Consider the following 7,552-nt stretch of genomic DNA (forward strand, 5'->3'; position numbering starts at 1 on the left):
CCCCCCCCCCCCCCCCCCCCCCCCCCCCGCCCCCCCCTCTCCGCCCCGCCCCCCCCCCTCTTCCCCCCCCCCCGCCCCCCCGCGTCCCAAACTGCGCACAATAGCTCGCCGGCTCCTCTATCTATTTTGTGTCCGGCCGGGAGCCGCGCTCGATGATTCATTGCCCCAATTAGGGGTGCTCTCCTGCAAGCCCGGCGCGAGCCCTCTGAAGGGTCTCCTCGGGGACCCGCGGAAACCCATCAGCCGCTAGAGCTGGTCTTTAAGTAAAGGTCAAGCAGGACGCGGGAGGAGCCAGGTAAGGACGCGCCCGGCGTCCCCCGGAGACCGAGGAGCCCGGCGAGGAAGGGCAGCTCTCCGGAGGGGCAGCCTCCGCCCCCAAGTAGGGACGCCGCCAAATGAGCTGGGGCGGCCCCGGCCCCCTCCCCATTCTAAAGGGCCTTTTACAGCCCTGAAGAGCCCTGGTTTGGGGGCACCTCTCAGGGCCCAGGGTTCTAATCTTGGTGACAGAGGGACCAGGAGCTGTCCCCTATCCCCCAGAACACATTAGCCAATGCACCGTCCTGGCCCTCCCCACCTTCGGCCAGGGGCAGAAAGGGTCCTGTATGTCTGAGCTGTGTGTTCCAGGGCAAATGACTTGACAACTCTGGGCCCTTTCTTCCTCTTCTTAAGCAGGAGCTCTGGCAGGGGATTAACTGTTTCCATGTATTTACTTACCTATGTATAGATACATGTATTTATTAAACAGAGAGAGAGAGAGACCTCAGTATGTGTCAGGGGCAGAATCTAAGCACTTTATACACATCTGCTCAGTCGCTCCTCCCAATCACTCTGGGTTAAGTGCCGTGATCGGCCCATTCTACAGATGAGAAAGAAGAGACACTGAGCATTAAGGTACTCTTCAGGAGTGGCGGAGCTGGGATGCAGACGCCGGCAGCCGGCTCCAGGGCCCTGTTCTCAACTCCCCGGCTGTGCAGCGTCACTAAGCAAACGTCTGGTCCCCGTCATCCGTCTGCTGATGGAGACTGTCCACGGCAGGAGACACAGCCAGGACCTCTCCATCCTCCCTGCCGCTCTGGCTCCAGCTGGGAGGCCTTGTGCAAATCCAGGCCTCTCTGGGCCTCACACTTCCCATCTGCAAAATGCCCACCCCTTCCAGCTTCAAAAATCTACGAGTCTCTGATTTCTGAGCAGTGAACAGTCGTCCCAACCTGCCAGCTGGACCCCAGAGTCAGCCCGGGGACAAAGGTGCCAGGTGAGCCCCTCTGCCCTCTGGGGCACTGATGTGTAAGTAAAACTAGGCTTCCTCTTGGCATGGAGGAGGGCCATGCATTATAAATAAATGGAACAAGAGAAAAGGGCCACCTCTTTGGAATCCCTGGTGGATATTCCAGGGATCGCAGTCCAGGGGTCAACAGGAAAGTCACCATCATCATCATGGCCAGAAATGCAGGACTGCGGGTCCTCACGCTGGCCAGAGAAAAGGCTGTGTCAGCAAAACTGTCCCGAAGGAATGTTGGGGGCAGGGCGAAGGGGCTTCCCCGCTTCTGGCATTTTTTTTTTTTTTAATACCTGCTGAGAGGAGGGGGCCTGATTAGGAAGACTTTAAAGGGTGAGGCCTGTTTAGTTGTGTCCTAGCACATCTCTCAAGCTCCACGCAGACCGAGAGCTTGCTGGGAAAACAATCCCTGGCTCAGGAAAGGCAGGTCCTCTATGGAGTTGCACGTGGGTCGCCTAAGGCTTGGCACATGCCGCTCCTTGTTTCAAATGCTTTTCCAGGCTGTCTTTGTGAAGCCAGCTCCTCTCCTCTTTAAGGTCTTGGCTGCAGTATCTCCTCCCAGAGGACTCCATGCTTTGTTCATCTAAAGCTGCTTCCCCTGGCATTCTCGGTCTCAGCTCATTGGCATGGGAGTTTGCCATTGATTTTATTGTTCTCTTGTCTATTCTCTGTCTGGTTTCCCCAGGAGCCTGGTTGCTCCCTCCTGTGGGAAGCAGGTCTGTCTTGCTCACTGTGTAGATTCCAGGGCCTGGCTCACTGCCTGGGTGCCACACACCTGGGTTCCAATCCTGTCCCATCCCTCTCGAGCTGTGTGAGCCTTGGGCAAACCTGTTAGCTCCCTGAGCCTCAGTTTTCTGCTCTGTGCAATGGGATCGTAATCCTCACCCAACTTTTTTGCGAGAATCACAGGGGCCTGGCACGTTGTAGGTGACTCTGTACGTGTGTGTGTGTTGATCCTTCCTGGCTCTGTCCAGTGGCTGACGAGGTTCTGCTACTGCCTGTCTGCACTCCGAGGTGAGGGGGGCGCTGTGGTGAGGCCACACACACGGTCTGAGGGAGGAGGGCCACAGGGGTCAACAGGACCAAGAGGGAGGTGGATTTTGGCTAAGCTGGAATCATCCAGAGAGTGTCCTGAGTATGTGCCACATGTGTGAAAGTTCGTGTACACATGTGTTGGTGTGTGCAGATGTTGTGTGCATGTGTATGCGTGTGTACAGGCACACAGGCCTGCCTTCACATGAGTGTGCATGCGTTAGTGTGTGCATTCCTGTGCGTGTGAATGCATGTGTTCACGTGTGTGCCTATGTGTGTGTATAAGCAGGCCGCGAGTGGGAGGAGAGAGACGTCCACTGCATGTTTCTGTTTCGTTCACTGACCCGGTGACTCAGGAAAGCCCCTGGGCACAGGTCTCGGGAGCCGGGGAGCAGGTGAGCACAGATCAGAGGAGGAGAAAGGCAGGTGATGACGGCTGGTCATTTGTGGACGGGTGACCGGGCTGGGGACACTGGCGCAGCCCGACACACCACAAGGACATCACAGCTCTGCCGTTTACGAGCTGTGTGGCCTTGGCCTGCTGCTTAATCTCTCTGAGCCTCGGCTGCCCCATCTACAAAACAAGGATAACGAAACGATGCACCCCACGGGGCTGGGAGAAAGGTGAAGTGAGACGGTCCAGGCAGAGCACACCCTCCGGACGCAGACCCATGTGCTTGTGCACATGGGTCGATGGTGAAACATACACAGTCCCTGGTGAATTTCTGCGGCGAGCCAGAGAGGTAGATTCTGTTACGTCCTCAGTTTCCAGGTGAGGAGACAGAGAAAGGAAGTAGAGGCCCAAGGTCACGCAGCAGGTAGAGCTGGGGCTGGAGCCCAGGCGGTGTGTCTCTGTCACTCCCTGGCTTTGTTGTCCCTTAGCTTTGCCCCGAGCCCCGCGATGCCAGCCTGTCCTCACACATGTCCCCACTTTCACACCTAAAGCGACTGAGACACAAAACAGGCTGTGTCTGTGCCAGAGACACGGGGCAATCTCAAGGTTCATGCGTATCAACTTCATATCAGAGCCACGGCCTCCAGACCCCAGCAGAGCCAGCTCCTGGCTTCCCTCTGAGCCCCGCAGCCCTCCCTGCAGCTGGGGAGAGGGTGCCAGGCTCCCCCTAGACCACATGGATTGCCATCCAGCCCTCTCCATCCTCATTCCTAGGACTCAAGCGCGAAGGACTTGAAGAGCAGCGACAGATGCTCCCAGGCGGCCCCGGCACTGGGAATGGGGAGAAAACGCCCACCTCGGGTCTATAGGAGACCAGGAGGCCGTGAGCCTGGAATATCCGGGCACCTCTCAAATTTGCGGCTTCCTGTAGGGTCGTCTTGGCCCAGGAACTGCGGGAATCTGCCCTCGCCCTGCGGGGGAGAGCAAAGCTTCCAGGCTCCGAGCACTCATCACACGTTGGATTATGTGTCTGTCTCTGGGTGACTTCCCTCGCTGTGTCCCACAGCGTTACAAGGCCGGGGACATAGCTGGGGCCCAATCCATGCTGAAACATGGGATACCAGACTCTATCCAAAACCTCACAGTGCCTTCCAAGTTCCAGGATCTCCTGCCAGCTTCCAGTCTTTCATTCTTTTGAGTGCCAGCAATCCAGACTAAAGCCTTCCATGTGCCCCCAGCTCCCCGCACCAACCCTGCGGTACCTCACCGGTACCCTTCTCTGTTTCCTCCTCTCTCTACACGGCGAAAGGTCCTCTGGCTCCTCTCCCAGGACCCATTCACCTTCGGAGGCTGGTCCATCGTTCCTCTTTCAGAGGCTACGTGTGCTGTGTGTTGGCCTCTGGTTCACTGGGGACCAGAAAAACAAAATTTATCATCTGACTGTCGTATTTTTTTTTCTTTCCATTTTTTTTTTTTTTCCCCGTAAGAATGAAGCAAGCACTTCTCCTCTGTGCTCAGAAAGAGCTTCAAACATGGCAGGCCACAGGCAAAAGCATATCCTCCTCCTCAGAGGGAAGGAATGCAACCGTTAACAATAAAAAAAAAAAAAAATCCCTGGGATTTATGGAGGCCTTGGGCTTAGGAGCTGCCTCACATCCGTTAGCTTGTAATGACACAGAGATCCAGAGGGGGGCGAAGCAGGATTCACCAGCTCCATCTAAGAGACGGAGAAGCTGAGGCTGCAGAGCGCGGTTCTGGGGGACCAAGAGAAGCTCCCAGCTGCCGAGGCTGGTGAGATATCCTCGCCTTTGTATGTGGAAACTGGGCTGATTTGTTCACTGTAAACATTAAAAATATACAGAGTGTTCGGTGACCCTGGCTTCGCATCCCTTCTGCTTTCAGATGCAGGAGTGTCAGAGGGTGGAAGTAGGAGGCCCACTTCCCATCTCTGGGGTCTGAGACGGCCAACGCAGAAGCATTTTGTAAGCTGCAAAGGGCTTTGTTTAAAAAAAAATCACTGCTTGCATGACACAATTAAGGATCAGAGCACAGGGTACAGAGTCTAAGAGCAGACTTCAGGTGCCCCTGAAATCTTGCCTTGCTCCCGTGAACCTGAAAAAGAATCCGGAGGCAAACAGCCCAGGTTCCCCCTCCGGCAACACCCTTGGCCCCGCCTCCTCCATCTCGAAACCTGAGGCCACTGCCGTGAACTTCAGGGCCTCGTAAAACTCCTTTGATAAATGATCACCAGGGTGGACCTGCCACTGGGGATGATGGGACAAACACGCCACATAAATCTTGAGTGTACTCAGAGACTCCCCGGCTGCTGGTTTCTCAACAGACCCCTGATTCGCAGCGCAAAATCCACAGTAATCATTCACGTGGTTGGCTCCCCGCCTTCCATGCTGGGGAGGTTTTGGAGAAGGTAGGAAATAGGTGGGTGGGGGAGGGGTGGGGGAAAAAGTAGACAGTAGCAACCCCACATTGTCTTAAGAGTCCCCAGCATGCAACGGGCGCTCAGTATGGACCAGTTCACGTCCTCCAGTGTGCACTGACAGCAGCTCAGGTATACTGTGTGCTGACGAAGTGCCAGGCGCTATGTCCAGCATTTACATCATCACCTAGTTTAGATCTCACGACAGCCCGAAAAACAGGCATTATTGTTGACTCGATTGTACCGACGGGGACCCTGAGGCTCTGAGCGGTGAACACGCGTCCCCGAGGTCACAGAGCTCAGCTGGCAGGGCTGGATTCAAACCCAGGCAGTCTGGCCCAAGAGCCTTGCTCTAATCCACGCTGGTACTGCGTGCCCAGCTCCTGGCCTGCCGGGCCTGCCTCCCCTGATTCTTGTCCTTGGCTGGGTCCGGCCAGGGAGGCTAAGGGTAGGGTTTGCCAGACGCCTTCGAGCCCTGCCTGTGGCTCCACCAGCGGCCACAGCCCAGCTTCCCCTGACCCTCAGCAGCCCAGGCTCTCAGGCCCCGGAATACTCGGTGGGCTGCGGCCGGGTCCTCAGCGCTGGCTAATGGCAGGGCGGGGGTGGTGCGGCAGCCACAGATCCCTTCCAGCTGTTCCTCTGAGTCACTGAAGGATGTTCCAAAGCCCATGGCCAGCCCGCCTGCCCTGGTCTTTCATTTCTGCGGTTGGTTGGTACTGGACTCCTTGATGGGGATGCAAAGCAGGACTGAAGCGTGTGTCCAACCCTCAACCAGGGTGCAGTGATTTTTAAAAGCTCTCATGAGGGGACTTCCCTGGTGGTCCAGTGGTTAAGAATCCACCTTCCAATGCAGGGGACGCAGGTTTGATCCCTGGTTGGGGAACTAAGATTCCAACATGCCGTGGGGCAACTAAGCCCGTGCACCACAACTAGGGAGCCCGCGTGCCGCAACTACTGAGCCTGCACACTCTGGTGCCCACGCCACGAGAGAGCCTGCAGGCCGCAGCAAATATACCACGTGCCACAACTAAGACCCAATGCAGCCAAATAAATATTAAAAAAAAAAAAAAGACTCCCAGACCTATTTCTAAAATAAATAAATAAATAAATAAAAACCCTCGTTAGGTTTTTACATATAGAAAAGTGTGTCCATGTACATATAGAACCGTGGGCATCATGATACGGGTCCAGCTTGCAGAATTTTCATAGACTGAGCACAGCTGTGTCATCAACACCCAGAAATAAGGCGCGTCCAGCCTCCCGGCAGCTCCCCTCGCGTCCTAGTCTAGGCCCTACACCCCTATCAAGGGTAACGACTCACAGCCAGTATGCCAGGCCCCGGCTTCTAAGGCCGAACTGTTTGGGGTGGTTTTTTTAGCAGCATTATTGAGATATAATTCACATACCACACCATCCACCAATTCAACGGTGGACGGTTCAATGGCTTTCCGTCTAGTTAGAGCTGTGCCACCATGACCAGAATCAATTTTAGAACATTTTCGCTGCCCCCAAAAGAAACCCCATGTCCACGAGCTGTCACCTCTAGATCCCTCCAGCCCCTGCACGACCACTCATCCACTTTCCGTCTCTCTGGATTTACCCATCCTGGAGAATTCATATAAATGGCATCACCCAACACGTGGTCTTTTGTGACTGGCGGCTTTCCCCGAGCATGTTGTTTTCAGTGTTCAGCCACGTTGTAGCCTGTGTCAGTTGTCAGTACAGACTGTCTTTGTCTTTTATATAAACAGAAGTGTATCATATGCAGTCTCTGAGTCTGGCTTGTGGCTCTATGTTGTGTCTGTGAAATTCTCCCGTTTTTGCACCTAGAGGCGCCCGATTCTTTTCCATCACTATGTAGTATTCCACGGATTCGTTTACCATAATTTATCCATTCCACTGTTGACTGGCTTTGGGGTAGTTCCCATTTTAGGCTAACGTGGACACTGTTTCTCCGAACATTTTCGTCCATGTCTTTTGTTGAAAACACGTGAGGCCGTTTCTGTTGGAGCTGCTGCTAGGGGGTAGGTATATGTTAGATGCCAGTATATACCTAGGATATTCGAAACCACGTTCGCGGTGGCTTGTGGAATTCCCAGGGTTCCCCAGTTCCTGAGCCCGCCTCTGGGCTGCCCACCTATCAGCCTGACCCCGTGGGCCATCTTCCCGCAAGATACCCGCCCCCTGCCTGCCCCAGAAGCCCCCATGCAGCCCACACGGGCCGCAGAGGAAAAGGGCTCGGTGGCTGACATCTTCGCTGGGTTATGGGAGCACGCATGGTTTCTCCACTCTGGCTCTGAAACTGTGTTCCTTTCATAGGCCAGAAATACTTAGGCATGGCTCGCTCTAAAAGGGGAAACACATTTTAAAATTCCAATCTGCCCAGGTCTTAGAATGATTTAGAACATTCCAGCTG

The sequence above is a fragment of the Aethalodelphis obliquidens genome, unplaced genomic scaffold (genome assembly GCF_003676395.1).
Source record: "Aethalodelphis obliquidens isolate GAN/ISIS:26980383/991018 unplaced genomic scaffold, ASM367639v1 scaffold20, whole genome shotgun sequence".
Classification (NCBI taxonomy): Eukaryota; Metazoa; Chordata; class Mammalia; order Artiodactyla; family Delphinidae; genus Aethalodelphis; species Aethalodelphis obliquidens.